This window comes from Pogoniulus pusillus (genome assembly GCF_015220805.1).
Source record: "Pogoniulus pusillus isolate bPogPus1 chromosome W unlocalized genomic scaffold, bPogPus1.pri SUPER_W_unloc_1, whole genome shotgun sequence".
NCBI classification, from domain to species: Eukaryota; Metazoa; Chordata; class Aves; order Piciformes; family Lybiidae; genus Pogoniulus; species Pogoniulus pusillus.
Window position 1 is genome coordinate 4,114,301 of NW_026974535.1, and position 21,775 is coordinate 4,136,075.

The window sequence follows — 21,775 nt, forward strand, 5'->3', positions numbered from 1 at the left end:
AGGGAGGAGGGTGGTGTCCGGCCCTGTGTTTTGAACGTCTCGATGCGGGTAGCTCACTATTTAGCAGGAAAGTGAGAGGGCCTCTATCCTGGCAGTGGAGTTCGTGTATGGAGAGGAGGATCCGTATGTGGCAGAAGCTAACAGGAGGCAGCAGTGGTGACGGCAGAGTAGGACAAATGAAACAAGGAGAGCAGCTGTCCGTAATGGTGCCGCAGAGAATCTGAGTGACCTAGTGAGATGGGACTGCTGCAGTAATAACGCTCCTAGACTGTCTTCCTGGCACTCTCAGGCGTCCATCCCCCCAGAAGGTGAGTAGAGAATGCGGGGGGGGGGGGGGTGTGTGTGCGACGCGACGGGGGATGGGACAGGAAAGCGTCCATCGCACCACACTTGGCCTGGCGTAGCCTAGCCTAACCTAATACCAGGTAGACCCGGAGGGCATCGCTATGGAATAAGCTTGTGGCCGCTGCTCCTAGCTTTTCCATCCCCTCCCCTGAGGCTGACGTTATTTATACATTTGCTATTTTCCGTCTCTGTTACCCTTTCTTCTTTGCTGCCAGTCTCAGCAGCCTGCTCGGAAGTCGCGGAAATCGGGCGAGTGGGGAGCCTTGGGCTCATGTTGCCGTTTCTATCTTCCCTTCCCACGTAGTGCCTTGGCTCCTTGGCAAATCCCCCCGTCTTCCGGGCTTCGGGGTACCGCTGCCTTCATTTGGCATGGTTCCTCTCAGTATCTACCTTCCCCTCCTTGTTGGAGGGGAGGGGTCACAGCTGCACATCTTCCCTTCCTTTCTGTTGAACTATTGTACTGTGGGCTGGGGCGCGCCGAGGGGCTCCTGGCAGATAAGGCTCTCTGTCTATAGTTCTTGCTGGGAGAGGCAGAGGAAGGTATGCCTCTAATCTGCCATCCATCCGCTCCTCCCACGAGAAAATGAGACGAAGGGCATGTGAGGATGGTGGCGGGTATCGGCCGCGCCGCGGGTAGCCAAAGGCTGTAGCTGAGACAATTGCTAATGCGCGGGGCTAGCAGCGCTTGGGCTGCACATGCCTCTACCGCTGTCTGGAACACCCAGCGTGTGTATGCCCGCGCTTTGCTGGGTTCCTTTGTCTGCTGCTGCCGCCGCTTTCCCCTCCTCCTTCGATTCCCTCTCTCCTCCCTCTTCTTCATCCCCCCCCCCGCCTTCGTTCCCCACTCTCCCTGACTGAAAGCGCTGCTGCAGTTGCAGATTTGTAAATACTGGATCAACACACACAACATGGCTGACGCTCTCCCTGCTCCTTCACCAGACTCTCCTCTTTCTTCTTCTATCTCTATCGCTTAGCTTCTCCTCCACATAGGCTTTTGCTTCTTCCTCTTCATCTCCCATTAAAAAATAAAATTACCCTCCGTTTTGTGCCCATGGCGGGATTTCAAGGGTAAGGATCCGCACTTTGGAGGATTTCTCCTTTGGTTTTGCTGTTTACAACCTAAAATCGGAGGAGGGTTGGGAACCTAGCAAGGCCGTGAGGGAAAATTAGCTGAGCCTTGCTGAGAGAGGCTTGATATGAATCTCTGGAGGAGGGAGCTGGTACATCAAAGTGCTGGCAGAGATAAAATACTGTGTTATACTCTCAAAATGGACTAGTGATATTTCTTTCATTTTAAGGATATAGTTCACTATAAGGCATCAACTCAGCACAGTCTTATTAAAAATACTTGAACTGGCTATGTTAGAATAGGCATTGTGTAGTGAAAAAACATAGTATAGATTTTTGTGAGTTTTTTATCTTTCTCTGTATCTCCTTGTCAGTATCTTAAATAGCTTGCAGATAACAAGATATAAAATTGCCAGATTTCTTCGTGTTGCTAGTTTTCTGTCGCAGATTAATTTGCCCTTGTGGTGACAGTGGCACAAACGGAAGCGTTTGAGTTTGTTTGTTGAGTGTTGTTTGTTAAAAGGAGCACTTTTTCCTTAACGAAAAAAATATGATAGCGTGAACTGAAGTGCGATATTGAACTACAAGACCGCGTGTTTCTGACCTCTCCTAACGCAAGAAAAATGCACCTCTCAACCTCAGTTATTTGGAGTACCCCCTTCTGGCTTTGATGAAAATAATGCACCTTTTTTTTTCTCTTTACATAAAGCCATTTGAATTTCTTGGTCATATATAAAAGGATCTGCTGAAGAACGGTGTATCTAGGTTTTAATTTAAGGATAAATGCTCAAAGTTCAAAGGATGCAATGCTTTCTAAATGTGCTACTGCAACTCGTAGTGAATGAGTAAATGTTTAATTTTTCAAAGATTATATTTTAAAATACACTGTTTAAAGCATGTACATATTGATAGAATTCACAGCTATCTGAGAAGTGCCCTGAAGTAATGTCCTCTTTTCTTTGGTTACTTTGCTTTGGAAGCCTTTATTGCAGAAGCCCTGGCACAGCATAATCATAGTTTTTATTGAGATGGAAGTAGTTACTGCATTTTAATGGTAGAATTAAGTATCATATATTAATAATTTATTAAATATGTGTGTGGGTTTTTCCCCCACTTTTTTTTGTTCTCATTAACAAGTGTTGATTAACTGGAGGAGAAAATATAATATTGCATTTACCACAATGTAAAACTTGGGCAGGGTCATCCAAACAGCATTTTGGAATGTGTATTCATATTATGGTTCACAAGCCAACTGTAATATTTCTACATGGAAAAGTCTGAGCAAAAGTCTGTGACTTGTTATATCAGTGGATTTGTGCAGCACTCAGTTACTCTTATCTGTTGTTAACTAATTTGTATTTTATCTATGAACAGTGAAAAATGGGCTTGAGATTACTAATTTTCAAGTAATGGTGAAATTATTTCATTGAATAGTATACAGTAATTAATGCTGTATTTACCACATGACAGTGGTTGGATTTAACTTTCTATCTTAATCTAAATTTGGTTATGGTATGAAGAATTTAGCCAAATCCATTCACATCCTATAAAAGAGGTTGGCAATATTTTCACAATTGGAAATTCCCTTTTTATTTTGTGTAATGTATTGTAAAACTGCTGTAAATCCATGTTATGCAAGGTCATTTGACTTGCTTGCTTGGAAACTTTATTATATGTATTTCATCAGGTTGTGGAATCATTACAAATGGTTGTAATTAACTGTCTTGACTATTAGATTTAAATATAACCTAATTGCATTCTAGTATTTGCAATTATTGCAAGATGAGATGTGTTGTAAAATAAGTTACTGACAGTATATTGTAAACATTCACAGGTAGCTTTTTATAGTCTTTTTTGGCTAAGATTACCTTTTAGTGTCTCTTAAAAAAATGTTTTTGTTGAATGCTCTTATGTGCTATTCAAGGTCTGTACCTCCAAATAGTGGTGAGAGTAGATCTTAATTTTAAGAATAGCTCAATGGATTTCAACAATGCTTAACATGCAAACAAGCTAATGAACTTTAGACCTTCAATTGCAAGTGGTACTTTGAACAGAGGAGAGCTTTATCTCTTTAACAATAATATGCCAGTTTTCATATGGATGACTTCTAGTAGCCATTTATAGCAAGAGCTTCTTTATCATTGTGACTAATTGTTGAGTCCACTTACCATCTTGGAAGTAATCTCTATTTTCGCTGTCACTTCTGCCATAGTTTTATGCAGATCCTATTTTTTTTTGCCATGTTGTAGCTGATAGTCACAGAATCACAGAATTATAGAGGCTGGAATAAACCTCTGAGATCAAGTCCAGCTTATGACCTAACACCACCACTTTGACTAGACCATGTTGCCAAGTGCCACATCTAATCTTTCCTTAAACACCTCCAGGGACGGTGACTCCACCACCTCCCTGGGCAGTTCATTCCAGTGTCTAATTACCTGTTCCATAAGGAAGTGCTTCCTGACATCCAACCTAAACCTTCTCTGGCACAGCTTTGTCAGTCTCATCTTGTCATGAGTTGCCTGGGAGAAGAGTCCAACCTCCACCTTACTACAGCTTTCCTTCAAGTAGTTGTAGAGTGTGATATGGTCCCCCCTGAGTCTCCTCCAGACTAAACAACTCCAGCTCCTTCAGCTTCTCCTCATAAGACTTTCCCTTTAGTCCCTTCACCAGTCTCATCACTCTCTTCCAGACCTGCTCCAACACCTCAGTATCCTTCTTGAAGTGAGGGGCCCAGAACTACATGCAGTACTTGAGATGAGGCCTCACCAGTGCCAAGTACAGGGGCAGAATTACATCCCTAGTCCTGATGGCCATACTATTCCTGATAAAAGCCTTGTCTCTGATAGTCTTGTACAGTGCCAACTACTTTGGCTGAAGTGCATTGGAGTTCATCCCTGTAGTTCCATTTCCTGGGAGTGATCAGTGGTGTATGATAACCTGGATAGTCTTTGTGGTGGTTTGGCTGTCACCCGCCCTCCCACACTTTAGAAGGTACCCCAGCTAACTCAGTCGGACTCTGGGAATATAAATGAAGCTAGCTATTTACAGCAGCACAATATACAAGCAGATATTTACAATATATACAGTTATATACAGAAATATACAAGGTAAAAGTAATACAGAAGCACAACTCCTCTCCCAGAAACCTGAATCCCCAGGAGAGGCTCTCAACCACCCCTGCACCTTCCCCCTGCCCCTCTCAACCTTACCCCAGTCCTAAGAAAGAATAGAGGTTCAGCCAAGAGGTTAAGAAGCAAGGTTAGTGGCAGTGAGGTTAGGGAGATGCAGCTCCGTCCAAGCCCAGCCAGAAAGGTGAAGGCAAAAAAAATGGCGAAAGTGTTATCTAATGTTTACTTTCTTGTTCCCATACCTCTCATTGAGACTGTGAGGGGAGTAGACATAACCATTGTTTTCCTTTTCATAGCCTATGATCTAGTTCTTTTCACCAAAACATTCTAGCCTGCTTCAAACTAGCACAGTCTTAATGTTCCTTTTTGGAGTTTCTGGGTTATCTGATTTAGTGTCAGAGTTCTGGGGAGCCTGCCTCTGCTTAAGACGGCTTGTATCTGCAAGTTTAGAAATGCTCAAGGATGAAAATGCTTCAATGAAGTGCATTTCTATGTTTAAGGTCACTGGTTTATCTCATCCTTCTGTTTTCCAAGTCTAGTAGTTCACAGGTAGTCCTGAATCCCATTGTCTTGGTTCTAGTTTAAATTTCCCAGAGACTCAAATATAGTTAATAAAACCAATAGCAATTATAGGATGCCTTTCTCTCTCCCCCCCTTTTTCCAAAGAAAAGGAATTAGATGTAGAGAGGAAAAGGTAAAATACACCCAAATAAATAGTCTCACTTTGATTTGGAAGTTAAAAGAGAAAGCTTTAACAATAAATAAAAGACATTTGAGGTAGAAGAGTTACAAAGAGGTACAGGGAAGGGAAAGCAAGATACAATATATATATACAACCAGATTGATGGCAATGGGTTTGTCCACCTTGTGGACTGATGGCCATGTGGTAAAACAAAGATTAGAAGGAAGAGGAGGGTGGTGCTGTCAGGCAGGGCAAGTGTCATAGTTTTTTAAAGAGAGCCAACAAAAATTAAACTCAAATTGGAGAGAAAATACAGAATTGTATTTAGAAAGAGAAATACAGCAATAAACATTACAAAGCAATTACCATGGCAAACCCCCCTCGAAGTTTTCCCCATCCCCAAAAAAACCTAAACCTACATTCCACAGTGCTCCAATCCTCCCCCTGCCCAACGCCTCCACCATCCAAGAGACCTACTGCTTACATGTTCCCGATAAAGTGGCTCCCACTACACACTCAGGGCAGAAGGAGGAGGAAAGGAGAACAAACTGACCTTATTGTGAGTCTATAAAGAGATAGCAGAATTATGGGATGGAATAACAATCTTCTAGTCCCCAGAAATTTTAAACCCTATAGCCTCAACCTGGGACAGCAAAAGAGAACAAAGCAGGCAGTTCCTCTGTTTTTATAAGTGACTATATAGGAAGTGGGAGTGGGCTGACTGCTACACCTGGGGTCAGGGTTTGGACCCACCCCCAGGGAGGAGTCAGGAGGACCTGGGGTCAGGGTCAAGACAACTCCCCCAGGAGGGTTAACCCTTTACATTCCACCTCTTGGTTAGACCACTTCCACCTTCCTGCAGGCAGTCTCCTTATCAAAAGGTAGGAAAATGTGTCCCATGTATATGAGTATTAAGAGTTCTCAAGTCCTTCTTGGTCCCCAGCTGTATCCCAAGGTGATGTGCTTCTCCAGTGCAGGTTGGTGAGGTGAAGTGTGAGCAGAACAGGAACATGGAGGAAGAATCAGGGAAACAGGAACAGTCCTTACTGTTGAGGGAAACTCATGAAAAGTCTTTTCTGCTGGAGAGAAAAAAATAAGGAACAGTCCTTTGCTGTAGGGCATCAGAAAAACAGGTGTGGATGAGTGTCGGAGAACACATTCGGTGGAGCGCTATGGGAAGATGACTCTTTGTTCACCAATATGGTTAGATGGTCAAATCCACTTTATTTCCATGATACAATGACCTATATGCATTCCAGCAAGAGGCATGCTCCACCAAGATTGGTTACAGTCAGAGGGTCCAGAGTTACTTGTAAGGCATCAATAGGTCAGCATACCATAACAATCTGAGGGTCAGCCTCTGGGGCTGGCTAAACTCGGCCCACCTGCAGCTGCACTCCACCCCCTGCAGCTGCATGTGGGGGGAAGCTACCCTGTGCCTGCTATCTAAACTCCCAAGATGGATTCAAGGACATTCCCAGCACGGGTTGCTCATTGTTTATCAATTCTTGTGTGCTCTGCTAACAAGAATTTCTCCAACAATTCCCTCTTTTTTTCTTTTTGAGCAACCTGGGCTGGTCTTTCAACTTACATAGGCTGTTTAACACAGGGGTGAATGGTGCAGCTACAAATCAACAGGGCTAAAATCAAAAGGGAATAAACCTGTTAGAGCTTTCATCAGTAGCATTAGTCTGGCAAGCTAACAACCCAAGCTTAGCTAACAATCCCAAAAGCTATTTCTGCAAGAGACAGTAAGTCATTCGTTCAGAAACCCGAAAGTCCAGACAAACATCACAGTCACAGGAGAGTGCAGGTGTGCCATGTCTTTGCTGGCTCTGTGTGGCAGTCGACGCTGCAGATTCTCAGATCACTCAGCTGTTAAGTATTCTTCTCAGACTCCCATAATTCTGGGTTCACTTGATGCTCTCATTACACTCCTTAGCTATGAGCTGTGTCTGACTATTGTGCTTAAGAACTGCTAACCTCTAAATACAATACAAAGATATGCCCTAGATGTTGCTTTCAGGCTATTCTACTTAGGCCTTTTCCCACAAGTTCTTCATCTGCTTTTAGAATTTAGGGCAGTGTTTTTTATCTCTTGCAGGGCCCTTGCAAGAGAAAAAAGTCGCATTGCCATCTTATGCCATTTTGAGTGGGCCTTGGCCTTTACAAAGCTGTTAAACTGAACCTATTCTGTTAAACCACAATCACTGAAAACTCGTAAAAATACACAAATTCGTTAGCCATGGTCCAAACCTTAAAGATCCATACAAATACAATCGTCATGTCAGTGCTTCTTTCAAGTCCTTTCACAGTTCTGCCATCTGAGAAAAACTTCTGCTCACTTTAGGAAAAAACAGGTTGGTCATAATCAGGTTGGTCTTCATCAAGGCCTGTGAAGATAAATGGTCAAACACAAGCAGATACAAGAACAAATGCAGACATATCCATTGCCTAGGCTAGCAGATCCACTGGCCTAGTCTGTATGCTGTGATTAGAAAAATCTCGAAAAAAGAAAAGATTTCTTCTGCTATCCTACTGTCCTCTAACCCATATTCCCCTTTTCAGTAATGCCTAAATATACCCAAGAAAAACATCCCATAACATCCTTATGTCCTAAGTTCCCAAAACTACAAACCCTTAGTCTTAACTTATATTACTCTAAGAATCTATCAGCTATAGGAACTTCAAGAAAAAGCAAAGAAAATTCAAGAAGATAACAATTCCATGGTATTCTCAGAAAAAGGAAAAGTCAGAATTGTCACAAGGCTCATTTCATGCAATTAGCAGCTGTTCCAGTAAGCTTCTATACTAGTCCTGTCTTTATCTGTTATTGGGGGAAGGAGCTGACTGGCGTTAGCCTACAAGCTCTATCATTCCCTGCTCCTAGTCCAGAGTCTGGTTAGTGATTTGCAATGCGGATTTCAGTGCCTATACCCTTCGCTGTGAGAGGCAATGCATCTGAGTTCTTAGTAATAAGTGTGCTAGTCTGTCCTGCTTGGTGCCTTCTGTGTCTGTATAAGTTTCCACCCATGGTCAGTGGCACTGGCATCTCTGCTATGTCCTAGCAATCTCCCTCATTTTCTTTTTGCCACTGAGCAGGGGGGGCAAAAGTCATTGCTGCATAGTCTGTAGAAGGAATTAACCAGTAAGGCGATGGTGAATATCCCAGCCAGGAACTACTAGTTATCATTTCGAGTGCAAACCGTCATCATCAGGTGGCTAAAAAACACACCTGTGCGTGTCCATGCCCGTAACAGGGGCAAAAATGGTCCTAAGTCGTCCTCGTCATACTTGCTATCATTTCCATAAACTTTCTGACATCTGTCTTCAGTAGCATAGTATCACAGTAGCACAGTACCATCAGGGTTGGAAGAGACCTCAGAGATCATCAAGTCAAACCCTTCACCACAGGGCTCAAGGTCAGACCATGGCACCAAGTGCCACATCCAATCTTGCCTTGAACAGCTCCAGGGCACCAGGGACGGCGACTCTACCACCTTCCCGGGCAGCCCATTCCAGTATCCAATCAGTCTCCCAGTGAAGAGCTGTCTCCTCATATCTGGCATTGTCAAAACAGTTTCGAGGCTTCGCTGCCTCCTAGGAAGGAAAAAAAATCCGTAAAAGAAACAACGGGCGGGGGGGGAATGGGGCCCCGTGGGCCCTCCACAGGTGGCAAGCCGGGGGGGGAGGAGGGGGAGGAGGCCAGCAGCCGCAGCGCCGCTTTTGTCCTCGGCCCTCCATCTTGCCCAACCCCCAGCTCTTTCAGGTCAGCCACCACTTGCTGTTTCCGTCCTTCTCCCATCCCACTATCGATCCTTAGTACACAACATGAAATCTACTCTGAAAACTTCCAAACTGCCGTCTTCCCTCTCAGACTCTTCAAGACAGAGAGAGAAAAAAAACAACAAAACAGAGGCTAGGCTGTGAGCTATCGAATCGCTAATCCCCCTGTAGCTATAGTAGAGTAGTTGACTTCTCTGAAACGACTCAAGGAAACCCACAAATTCTTCCCACCCCACCGATCCCCTCAGCATCTCCCTCAGTCCCCCAGCTGTTGAAGACTCGCGGGGGGGGGAACTCCGTGATGCGGTCCGTTGGAGATGGGCGGGCGGGGGGGGGGGGCGGATCTGAAGACTGTTCCGCTGTGCCGCGGGAAAGGGAGGGTCCTGAGCCGTCCGGTGCGGTCGCGTCTGCCGTCGGTCCATTCTCTCTTTACCGTCCGTTCCTCTGTACCTTCAGTAACGTCTCTTACCGGCTGAAAACTAGAAGTCTGTGTCCTGTATCGCATGCAGTCATCCACGGGGACGCGCGGGCTACAGCGGCAGATTCGACACAGTACACACAGCGGCAGGCAGCCGCCCTCCGCGCAGCAGGTCCGAAAAATTTTTCAAGCTGAGAAGTGTTTGTAACTGGCTGCCGGCAGGTCGCTACGGGCAGCCGCCATTATGGGTGCCGGTCGGGGGCGGATTCAAGCGAGTTTTAACTCAGTCCCAAGCGCGTCTCTCCTAGCGCTCTGGCTAGACCGATTAAAAAGTCCTTAGCTTCCTATGCGCAGCCCACAGAACTGAAGCAAGACGAGATTGTCTCCCAGAGAGTAAGACTCGTCAGCAGGAACAGACGGAAAACAAAGTCATTCACAATTGCACATGCCCAGTTCTTTTCGGGGGGGCTTGCAATGCTTTTGCAACGAACAATCAGCAGAGAGTCGGTGTGGTCTGCATGCCTCGCGGCAAAGTTGTGTACTCAGAGCGGCTCGCAGGCGAACCGCGTATCGCTCCCTGCCGTGGATACGTTCTAACATGTCTCTTGCCGATGCCCCTGTGGTCAACGTGGCTACAATCGGGTTACTGGGCGCAGCTCCAGCAGGGAAGGAGGGTGGAGGCAGGGCGCGCGGCGGGCGACATGGGTGCCCGCCGGGATCATGCTGCACGCTCATTTTCAACTCCGCCACAGAACTGGCAACCTTCCCAGCCACGCCTTTAACAGAAGCAGCTCTGCCAAGACCGAAAAACCAAAGCATGGAGCTTTCTCTCTTCGGGATGCTCGGGGCGGGGGCGGAGGAGAAACCTGGCGCCGCACACACGTCAGAGCTCTCTGCAACGGCTGACGCGGCCAGGAGAAGTAACAGGAAAACCACCGCCACCGCGTTTCTTTCAGCCTTCATCTTTAGTAACGCGCGGAGTACCTCCCGCCGGCCGGGACTTAGCTGTCGGATCGACTCAGAGTCTTTTCCGTTGCTAAGAACCGTGTCCCACAGCGCGTCTCCAACCTCCCGCTGCACTTTCGATTTCAAAATCATGTGAGGCTTTTTACTCGCATGACCCTGCGCATACGCCCGGGCCAGCAGCTCTTAGAGCTGAATGTCCGGCGAACTTCTCTCATGAGATAAATACGCCAGCAGACGCAGTGCCCCAGCAGATCCACTGTGGGCCTTACCTGCCTTACACACGGGCTGTTCACTCCGGAATGAACGTCCAGACTACTGCCACCTCTGGGCAGCGCTACCCGGCCCAGCGGCACCGAATGACGCTTACTCTCTCCGATGCAGAGAACGTCCCGCAAGATAACCAGCCCCCTCTTCTTCGGGCCAACTTTCCGGCCTCCTAACGCAGTCTCACCTGCAGCCGGCTTGCCACGCCTGATTCCTCTGTTCAGGGTGCCAAGATTGGTTACAGTCAGAGGGTCCAGAGTTACTTGTAAGGCATCAATAGGTCAGCATACCATAACAATCTGAGGGTCAGCCTCTGGGGCTGGCTAAACTGCCCACCTGCAGCTTCACTCCACCCCCTGCAGCTGCATGTGGGGGGAAGCTACCCTGTGCCTGCTATCTAAACTCCCAAGATGGATTCAAGGACATTCCCAGCACGGGTTACTCATTGTTTATCAATTCTTGTGTGCTCTGCTAACAAGAATTTCTCCAACAGATGAGATGATGTAGCCTTCCTCTGGATTGCTGCTTGTGTGGTGCGGATTCTGTTGGACACCTTGTGATGATGTAGGTAGCTATAATTTCTTTTTCTGTGTGAGTGTAGTTAGTCTCTGAGCCTTTGTACGCTTTGCTCCAGAACCCGAGTGGGTGCCTCCTGTTTCTCCAGGAGCTTTCTGCCATAAGCTCCAGCTAGGACCATTCTCTCTGGCTGTAGTGTAGAGTACGTTCTTAATCTCTGGTCTGGTTTGAGCTGGTCCCAACTCCATAGCATGGACCACTGCTCATTTCATTTGGTCAAATGCCACCTGTTGTTCAGGTCCCTACTCAAAGTTATTTCTCTTTCTGGTTATGTTGAAGAGGGGCTTCACAATTTGACTGTACTCAGGAATGTGCATCTTCCAAAAGCCCACAAACCCCAAGAAGGATTGTGACTCTTTCTCGTTAGTGGGTTCCACTGGTAGTGGCTACCTTATTCACCACATCCATAAGGATGTGGCGTTGGCCATCCTGTCATTGAACTCCCAGAAAGTGGATTTTTCTGGCAGGCCCTTTCAATTTGCTTCTCTTTATGGCAAAAACAGCATCCAAAAGATGCCATTCTCAAAGACCTCCTCTGCTGTTTCACCCCATACAATGATGTCATCAATGAATTGCAGGTGTTCAGGAGCTTCACCATTCTCCAGTGTTGTCTGGATCATGCCGTGCCAGATTGTAGGGCTGTGCTTCCACCCTTGAGATAGTCTGTTCCAGTGGTACTGGGCACCTCTCCAGGTGAAAGCAAACTGTGGCCTACACTCCTTTGCAATGGGGATGGAGAAGAAAGCATTAGCAATGTCAAACATGGCATACCGTTTGGCCTCCTTCGATTGCAGTTCATACTGGAGCTCCAACATGTCAGACACAGCTGCACTGACTGGAAGAGTCACTTCTTTCAGGCCTCTCTAGTCCATGGTCAGTCTCCATTTCCCGCTCTCCTTTCACACTGGCCCTACCGGGCTGTTGAAGGGTGAGTGAGTCTTGCTGATGACACTCTGCTTCTCCAGCTGGCAAATCAGTTGGTGTATGGGCAGTAGGGAGTCTCTGTTTATACAGTATTGCCTGTGTTGTACTATGCGAGAAGCAATTGGTAACTTTTCATCCTGCACCGTATGTGTACCAACCATGGAAGGGTCATCTGACAGGCTGGGCATGATAGACAGCTGCTCTTTATTGGCAGTCTCTACAGCTGCTATCCCAAAAGCCCACTTGTTCCCTTTAGGGTCCTTAAAATACCCTTCCTGCATAACGTCAATACCCAGGATGCAAAGTGCATCAGGCCAGGCCAGTCACTATGGTGTGCTTCTCCTACACATTCCTGGTGAGGCTTATCTCAGCCTGCAGCATAGTCAGCTCTTGTGACCTCCCTGTAACTCCTGAAATTGTTATGGTTTCTGTCCCTCTGTGGCTTGAGGGTATCAGAGTGCATTGAGCACTTGTGTCCATCAAAGCTCAGTACTTCTTTCCTTCAGAAGTGCCAGGCCATTTCACAAACAGATCCCAGTATACTCTGTTATCCCTGTCCTCCACCTGGCTGGAGGCAGGGCACCTCTAATGCTGAACATGGTTACCACAGGAAGCACGTGGACCTGAGCTGCTGGCAGAAGCACCCCTTGGGTGAGAGGATTGCCTGTGGGACACTGGAACAGCCCCTCTTCTGGAGGAGTTATTGCCAGTGTTTGCACCCTGCAGTTCCCTCACTCTGGCCCATAAAGCTGAGGTGGGCTGACCATGCCATCTGTCCATGTTCTCACCATGGTCACATAGGCTTCTCCATTGTGAGCCCCGGAATGTCCCCTGTCTGCCTTGGGCTGGTCTCCTATGAGGAGGAGCACAGCAATGTGTGTTTCTGACAGTTGAAATGTGTACCCATTCAGAAGGTGAAGAGTAAGTGTCTTCTCCCTTCTTCAGTTCAGAGACAGAGGCCTTAAGCTCATTCATGTCTCTGGGCAGGGTTTCCACAGCTGATATTAGAGCTTTTCTGGAGACACTGTCTTCAAAATGCCTCAGATCATTAACAAATTCACAGACAGTTGGGAGATTAAGGTATCTGCCCAAAAGCAGTCCTCCCAGTGTGTGTGCATATGTGGAAGAGGCACCTTGGCTCAATTTCTGTAACAGGGCTGGTTTGATGTGGACATCATCAGGGTCCAGAGGCAGTTGGCCATTTCCATAATTTCCTGTACAGCCATTTGCCTCAAGTACTTGATCCCCTGTTCCACATTTGCTCACTTAAGAGGATGGAAGATCATGTCATCTTTTGAGGGGTACCAGTGTCTTACAGCTGTGAGGAGTCAGGCCCAAAGTGTGTGTGTGTGCCATCTAGCTTCCTCAGCTCTTTATCTACACTCCCATCCCTCAACAAGGACCCCAACTATTTAGCTTCTCTCTGATCTAATTCTACTGTCTCCGTCCTTGCATCCCAGCAGCTCAAGAGCCAGGCCAATAGAGACTGGCCATTTGCTCTTGCATAATCCTTCAAGGTTTGCCTGATTTCCTTTCAAGGCATGCTTATGATTGTGACTACCTCAGTATCAGATTCATTTCCATATGGTATGTTTTGCTGGGGGGTGCTGGTTCCAGCGGAGCTGCCTTCTGCTGGATCTGAGTCTGGGGGAGGTCTGTCTTCTGTAGCTTTTTCCTGTGAGTGGTGACAGGAGCCAGAGAGACTGAGTGCATAGGGGCAGTTATTTGTGTGGGTAGGACCTGGTCTGGAATGGCATTCAGGACAGGGGCCACCACGCTGCTGGCCTTGTGGTTCACGCTGGCCACGCTGCTGCTGCTGCTGATCAGCGAGTCATGTGGGATTGACGCTCTGCTACGAGCGCCGGCCTAAGAACTACCACACTGACACCTGCAGCATCAGCAGTTACTGGGCAGGCTTGCCCTCCCCCTGCTTATTTCTGTACTGGATGTCCTAATCATGGCAGCTACATGCGTCTGCCATGTGGTCCAGGCTATGGTAGCAATAATACCTCCCTGAATCACATTTAAATGTAATGCAAATAGTGCTGGGAAGTACCATTTATTCCCCAAAATATCTGTCCCAGCACACAGTCTCAGAGTGATTCCATGTATCAGATGTGTTCCCAAACCTGGTAAAGTTTCCAACAGCATCCACTAAATATCCATACAGCTGCACAGGTAAGCCCTTAAAATAGTCCAATACCGTATCAATCACTATACAGACAACACAGTACGTTATGAATTTATATATCCAGTTCCAAAACAGCCATCCAAAAGCCTGAATTATTAAAACTCTTAGAACATCTGTTTTTGGCTTCCAAATCTTGTCTAAAATAATTATTTTCTACCTAACCTCACATTGAGACGCCAAAATTGTCTTGGTTCTAGTTTAAATTTCCCAGAGACTCAAATATAGTTAATAGAACTAATAATTTATAGGATGCCTTTCCCTCTTGTGGTGGTTTAGGTGTTATCCGCCCCCCCCCACACACACTTTAAAAGGTACCCAGACTAGACTCAGACGGGCTCTGGGAATATAAATGAAGCTGTTTATTTACAGCTAGCACGATATACAAGCAGTTATTTACAATATATACAGAAATATACAAAAATATACAAGGTAAAAGTAATACAGAAACACAGCTCCCCTCCCAGAAACCTGAGTCCTCAGGAGGGGCTCTCAACCACCCCTGCACCTTCCCCCTGCCCCTCTCAACCTTACCCCAGTTCTAAGGAAGAATAAAGGTTCAGCCAAGAGGTTAAGAAGCAAGGTTAGTGGCAGTGAGGTTAGGGAGCTGCATCTCAGTCTGAAGCCAGAAGCAGAGTGAAGGCAAAATGGCGAAAGTGTTATCTAGTGTTTACCCTTCTTGTTCCCATACATCTCAGAGAGACTGTGAGGGAAGTTGACATCACAATTGTTTTCCTTTTCACAGCTAATTATCTACTTTTTCTCACCAAAACATTCTAGCCTGCTTCAAACTAGCACACCTCTCCTCCCCCCTTTTTCTGAAGAAAAGGAATTAGATGTAGAGAGGAAAAGGTAAAACACACTCAAATAGTCTCACTTCAATTTGGAAGTTAAAAGAGGAAACTAACAATAAATAAAATGTTTTTGAGGCAGGAGAGTTACAAAGAAGTATGGGGAAGGGAAAGCAAGATACAAAATATATATATACAACCAGATTGAAGGCAGTGGGTTTGGTCCACCTTGTGGACTGATGGCCACATGGTAAAACAAAGATTAGCAGGAACAGGAGGGTGATGCTGTCAGGCAGGGAGGCAGGGCAAGAGAGAACAAACCAGGAAGTTCCTCTGTTTTTATAGGGGACTAGACAGGAAGTGGGAGTGGGCAGACCACTACACCTGGGGTCAGGGTTCAGACCCACTCCCAGGGAGGAGTCAGGAGGACCTGGGGTCAGGGTCAAGAGCACTCCCCAAGGAATGTTGAATGTAGCCTATTAAGATGACAATTCCCTCTTAATCCTCAAGGATTTTTAATTCTGTCTACTGTATTGCTTGGCAGGTTTTTTTATTTCCCCAGATTAGGTCAGAACAAGTAATGAATATAGGGAACATGGATAACTATTTTGTTTTAAGATTATTATGCTGACTAGGTTGTAAACTGTAATGCTACCTACCAAACTGATGTCTACCACTGGTACTGCTCCTTAAGGTGATACTACTTTTTCAGTCACTTGTAAAATGAAGAAGTAAGCTTGATCTTTTTCAGTAATGTTCATTGACTTATTCTAAAGCATACTAAACTGCTATGGTCATTTCTGCAAATAAATAAAAAAGAGTGTCTGCTCAGCAAGTTTGCTGATGCCATCAAACTGGGAGGCCTGGCTGGTATAGCTGAAGGCTGTGCAGCCATCCAGCGAGTGAGACCTGGATAGACTGGAGAGCTGGGCACAAAGGAAGCAAATGAAGTTCAGCAAGGAAAAGTGCAGAGTCCTGCACCTGGGGAGGAATAATAAACTGCACCAGTACAGGTTGGGAGGTGATCTGCTGGAGAGCAGCCCTGTGGAGAGGGACCTGGGAGTCCTGGTGGATAACAAGTTATCCATGGGACAGGAATGTGCCCTTGTGGCCAAGAAGGCCAATGGGATATTGGGGTGTATTAGGAAGAGTGTGTCCAGCAGATCAAGGGAGGTTCTCCTTCCCCTCTACTCTGCCCTGCTGAGACTGGTGTTCAGTTTTGGGTTCCCCAGTTTAAGAGGAACAGGGATCTGCTGGAAAGAGTCCAGCGGAGGGCTACCAGGATGATTAGGGGACTGGAGGGCATGGCTTATGAGGAGAGGCTGAGAGACTTGGGACTTTTTAGTCTGGAGAGGAGAAGTCCGAAAGGGGATCTAATAAATGTTTATAAACATCTGAGGGCTGGCCAGGAGTGGGGGAACAGGCTCTGCTCACTTGCTCCCTGGGATAGGACAAGGAGCAATGGGTGCAAGCTGCAGCACAGGAGGTTCCACCTCAACACAAGTGGGAACTTCTTTACTATAAGGGTCACAGAGCACTGGAACAGGCTCTCCGGAGAGGTTGTGGAGTCTCTTTCTCTGGAGACTTTCAAGGCCTGTCTGGATGTGTTCTTCTCTGATGTGTGCTAGATTGTGTAGTCCTGCTCTGGCAGGAGGGTTGGACTCAATGATCTCCTTGGGTTGCCTCCAACTCCTAACTTCCTGTGATCCTGTGAACACTAGAGCAGAGGAAAGGAGACAGAAGACCATAGTGTAACAGGAAGAAAGCGAGAGCTCAAATGGTAGCCTGAGGCTGGGAGGTCTGACTATAGTGACTGTTAACAGTAGAGGAACTGCAATACACTGGCCCTTATTACCTGTGCTACCTGTTGCCCCATCTTATACTGTATTATCTCTGTGGTGATGAGATTAGAGAATGAATACAGGGAAGAATAGGTTTCGCAGAGTCAAGGGATGCTGATAAGGTTTGTAAATGGGCTGAATGACTGGGCCCAGAAGGTTGCGATTAGTGGCACCAAGTCCAGTTGGAGGCAAGTAACTAGTGGTGCACCCAGAGGTCAATAGTGGGTCCAGTCCTGTTTATCATCTTCATTAATGACCGGGATAGTGGGACAGAATGTGCCCTCAGCAAGGGAGGAGTGATTGATACACCAGAGAGTTATACTGCCACCCAGAAGGACTTGGGCAGACTGGAGAAATGGGCTGACAGGAACCTCATGCAGTTGGCCAAGGAGAAGTGTCTGTAAGGAGCAGTCCAAAGAGCATTATCTGTCTCATTACCGTCATCAGGAATTGGGACCTCTGTACCCCAAAACCTGGACTGATTTCAAACTAACATCTTGGCATGAGTTTGCAGCAGCCTGCTCCATAATGAGTTACTGATTAACTTACTGAGCCTGTACAATGGAATGCAGTCTCCATGGATTTGCAGGTGCGGGTCCTGTGGGAAGAGAGTATCAACCATCTGTACCTGTCAAGTATGATGGATGACCCTACTGTACCAAATTATTCCTTTGAAAGGAAGAACCATAACTGCTGCCAGAAGGGACTGATGCCCTGGTGTTGTTAAGAGAACCATGAACCTTAGTGAGCTTTGCTCATTATAATGTCATCATAATATGAAAACACATCTCCTGGCAGAAAGCTATCCACATCCAAGGCAGGCCATGTCTTGGACACGTCTCCTTGGCCTAGACCACACCTTGGTCACTCCTCCTTGGGCATGTGTGGAAGCCTTACTGCGGGTGGGGGGTGGGGTGGATGGAGAGAAGTGGAGTTCGGACACTGACGCATGTGAAATTGATTATAAAAGATGTCTCCCTAGCAACGGGACTCGGAGAGCTTTTCCTACCAGGATCAGAAGGATCAGCAGGACTGGACCTGGGACCAGAGAGACTTTTTTGGACCCTCATATTGGTGGTAGCTATAAACCTCTCTTCACTTTACTACCTTTCCCCTTTCTTCTCTCATTTTCCCCTACCTGTTGTGTGCCATCCGTTGTGGAGGGGATTTCTCTTATTCCTTCCCTATTAGGGGAAGGTGAGAAATTAATTTGAGGTGGTATTAATTTTTTATAAAATTATTTATTAAAATTAATTTTTACAAATTTGTACCACCCTCAACCACTATGTAATCAAGTTCTATTGCATGGTTATGAAAACAGTTGGGATATATTTACAGGGATTGGATTATTAAATGGAAATATCAAATTATCAACAACTATAGACAGAGAGAAAGATTCCCTTAGGCTTAATGCCTCTTAACAACTATATTGTCTGCCCAGCAAGGGCTGAAAGCTGTGTGTGCTCTTAAGACAGAGGCAACTTATTTTACAAAGGAATTAAAGCTTACTTAAATGTGTTGCTCTTAAGTATTAATAATCACCCTCCCAGGATTGTGTCACAGCATGTGCCCAGTGTTTGGGTCTTGGTGAGGCTGGAATCTGTCCCGGTTTGCAGGTGAATGATAAGTGTTCCCAGTCTCTGGGGTAAACAGGATTTCTCTGACCTTCTCTCCTGGTGTGAAGTGGTCTCTGCCTTGGTGCTGCTGGTTCTTCTGGATGCCGTATGTGTCCAGGGATGATCATCACAGTATCACCAAGGTTGGAAGAGACCTCACAGATCATCAAGTCCAACCCTTTACCACAGTGCCCAAGGCTAGACCATGGCACCAAGTGCCACATCCAACCTTGCCTTGAACTGCCCCAGGGACGACGACTCCACCACCTCCCCAGGCAGCCCATTCCAGTGCCCAATGACTCTCTCAGTGAAGAACTTTCTCCTCACCTCGAGCCGAAATTTCCCCTGGCGTAGCCTGAGGCTGTGTCCTCTTGTTCTGGAGCTGGCCACCTGAGAGAAGAGAGCAACCTCCCCCTGGCCACAACCACCCTTCAGGTAGTTGTAGACAGCAATAAGGTCACCCCTGAGCCTCCTCTTCTCCAGGCTAAACAACCCCAGCTCCCTCAGCCTCTCCTCGTAGGGCTTGTGCTCGAGGCCTCTCACCAGCCTCGTCGCCCTTCTCTGGACACGCTCGAGCATCTCAGTGTCCTTCCTAAACTGGGGGGCCCAGAACTGAACGCAGTACTCGAGGTGTGGTCTGACCAGTGCAGAGTACAGGGGCAGAATGACCTCCCTGCTCCTGCTGACCACACCATTCCTGATGCAGGCCAGGATGCCACTGGCTCTCTTGGCCACCTGGGCACACTGCTGGCTCATGTTCATGCGGGTATCAATCAGTACCCCCAGATCCCTCTCTGTCTGGCTGCTCTCCAGCCACTCTGACCCCAGCCTGTATCTCTGCATGGGGTTGTTGTGGCCAAAGTGCAGCACCCTGCACTTCGAGCTATTGAATGCCATCCCATTGGCCTCTGCCCATCTGTCCAGGCGGTCAAGGTCCCGCTGCAGAGCCCTTCTGCCCTCCAACTCAGTCACATCTGCCCCCAGCTTAGTGTCATCTGCAAACTTGCTGATGACTGACTCGATGCCCTCATCCAGATCATCTATGAAGATGTTAAAGAGGATGGGGCCCAGCACAGATCCCTGAGGGACACCACTAGTGACTGGCCGCCAGCTGGATGTGGCACCATTCACCACCACTCTCTGGGTCCGGCCCTCCAGCCAGTTCCTACCCCAGCACAGAGTGTTGCCATCCAAGCCACGGGCTGACAGCTTAGCCAGCAGTTTGCTGTGGGGGACAGTGTCAAAGGCCTTGCTGAAGTCCAGATAGACCACATCCACAGGCCTCCCCACATCCAGCAAGCGGGTCACCTGATCATAGAAGGAGATCAGGTTAGAAAGGCAGGATCTGCCCTTCCTAAACCCATGCTGGCTGGACCTGAGATCTTTGCCATCCCTCAGGTGCGCAGTTATTGGCCCCAAGAGAACCTGATCCATCAGTTTCCCTGGCACTGAGGTCAGGCTGACGGGTCTGTAGTTCCCAGGTTCCTCCATCCGACCCTTTTTGTGGATGGGGACCACGTTGGCCATTTTCCAGTCTCCTGGGACCTCACCGGTGAGCCAGGACTGCTGGAAAATGATGGAGAGTGGCTTGGCCAGCTCAGCTGCCAGCTCTCTCAGCACCCTGGGGTGGATCCCATCTGGTCCCATGGACTTGTGGGTGTCCAGATGACTCAGCAGGTCCTGAACTAATCATCTGGCAGGATTTCCAGGTGCAGGAGGAGGATTTGTCCGTGCAGCTTCTAGCACAGTCGTCTCACAGCTAGCAGGCTGTGTTTGTAGGTTAGCAGACAGTCTGAAGGTCTGCTGAGCCTGGATTCTCCAGGCTTAGAGGGCAGCTGGCAAGCAGTATATGCCGGGCTGCAGGGAGACTTGAGCTCCGTAGATAAATGCAAGATAGCAAGCCAGTATGTACGGCTGCTCTAGGCTTAAGCAGGGGGCTCTCGGCTCCCCATATATGTATCAAGTGCAGGCGTGCACGCGCTCTGCTTCTCAAAGGGTTCGCAGACAGCTTAACTGCACCTTGAGATCAATTCAAGAGGGCTGAGCCTCAGTAAAGTATGCAAGTGAGGCCTGATCCTGTATCTAGGCCATGCAAGCAGGTCTGTGCTGCTATGTGGATCAGATAGCTGAGCTTGAACCTCTGAACACGTGGTGCACCTTTGCACTCCTCTTTATAGACTCTGAGCCAAGATTCGTGGCTCATTTGGCCATCTAAAGTGACCAATCAGGCTGGCAGTAAGCCCAAACCTTACCTTAATAGGCAGTAGCTGTTTGCCTGGACCCTCCCAATTAGGGGATCACCTGGGCGGACCCCAGGGGTACACGGACTGGGCATGTGTGTGTTACACAACCTGTTTACTGCCATTAGGATCCTGGCAGAAAAACATGTCCAGGCATGTAGAGGCATAGGGAAGCCTCAGTTTTGGGGCTGCTGCCCCTCCACCACACCATCTTATGGGCAAACAATAAAGCGCACTATTGATTGAAGTGAACCCCCTGATGTGGTCACCCTGAGTTTTTGCACTTTGAGATTACACTAATGAACCATCATGAGTCCTTTACACAGACTGTGACAGTGCCAAGTCCTGACTCTGGGGAGGAACAATCTTATGCAGCAGCATGTGATAGGGGCTGACTGGCTGGAATGCAGCTTTGCCAAAAAGGCCCTGGGGGTCCTGATGGGCATCAAGTTGAACATGAGCCAGCAATGTGTCCTTGTGGCAAAGAAGATCAAGGCCAATGGTATTCTGGGCTGCATTAGGCAAAGCATTGCTAACAGGTCGAGGGAGGGGATCCTTCCCTTGTAGGTGAGATCACACTTGGAGTACAGTGTCAAGTTGTGGGCTCCACAGTACAAAGAGAGAAGCTGGAGAGAGTCCAGTGAAGGGGAATGGAGATGATGAAGGAACATAGAGTATCATGCATCTGATGAAAGGCTGAGAGTGCTTAGTGTAGAGAAGGTTCAAGGGGAATCTTGTTAATGCACATAAATACACAAAGAGGAGCTGTAATGAAGACAGAGTCAGGCTCTTTCCAGCGATGCTTTCAGTGACAGGAGAATAGGCAGTGGCCACACAGTGAAACATGAGGCATCATTTGAACAGAAGGAAAAATTGTTTTACAATGACTGTGACTGAGCTTCACATCATAGAGATAGTAAAAATCCATCCAGATGTAGT

At 47.4% G+C, this 21,775-nt stretch overlaps 1 protein-coding gene across 1 annotated transcript in view; it reads left to right on the forward strand.

Moving 5' to 3' along the window:
• Positions 1 to 21,775, forward strand: part of LOC135173789 (spindlin-Z) — a 480,483-nt gene continuing 458,708 nt past the window's right edge. Inside the window, exon 1 of the mRNA XM_064140934.1 lies at positions 1 to 308. The gene's annotated coding sequence lies outside the window, so the exon portion shown is untranslated. The remainder of the gene's footprint in view (positions 309 to 21,775) is intronic.